This window comes from Opisthorchis viverrini, assembly GCF_000715545.1.
Source record: "Opisthorchis viverrini unplaced genomic scaffold opera_v5_347, whole genome shotgun sequence".
Taxonomy (NCBI): domain Eukaryota; kingdom Metazoa; phylum Platyhelminthes; class Trematoda; order Opisthorchiida; family Opisthorchiidae; genus Opisthorchis; species Opisthorchis viverrini.
This window is the reverse complement of record NW_008751997.1, coordinates 442,967-443,390: the sequence shown is the minus strand read 5'-3', so window position 1 is coordinate 443,390 and position 424 is coordinate 442,967. Positions and strand designations below refer to the sequence as shown.

At 44.1% G+C, this 424-nt stretch overlaps 2 protein-coding genes across 2 annotated transcripts in view; one reads left to right on the top strand and one right to left on the bottom strand.

Moving 5' to 3' along the window:
• Positions 1 to 424, top strand: part of T265_10165 (hypothetical protein) — a gene marked incomplete at both ends in the record, with an annotated part of 18,164 nt that overhangs the window by 4,314 nt on the left and 13,426 nt on the right. The window lies entirely within an intron of this gene.
• The window catches only part of T265_10164 (hypothetical protein), a gene marked incomplete at both ends in the record, with an annotated part of 5,357 nt that overhangs the window by 1,280 nt on the left and 3,653 nt on the right, over positions 1 to 424 (bottom strand). The window lies entirely within an intron of this gene.

Here is a 424-nt window from a genome sequence, read left to right as displayed (position 1 = left end):
ATATATATATATATATATATATATATATATATATATATATATTGCGGGTAACCTGGGCGATCTGATTTGCTTGCAGTTCGTAGAATGCTTAGGAACATATACATGGACTCTAACCATGCGTTATTTCCAAAACCGCTACCGTTTGCGGCTTTCCAAGTGTGAAATTTTGGAATCTTGCTTTGCCACGAACCATTCAAGTACGAATAAAGAGTGTCGCGAGATGCCTCTTACAGAACTGGTCAAAATGCACACCTCCGGAAGCTAATATAATCCATATAATGCTGCCTAAAGCTGCCACCTTGACATGGTTGTCGGGCTTGAGTGCTGCAATGATCCCGCGGGCTACACTGGCTGGAACTTCGTTCCACAAGGTACAACCACGCCAGGAAGGCCAAAGGGGAGCAGCCAGACCAAGAGTAGCGAG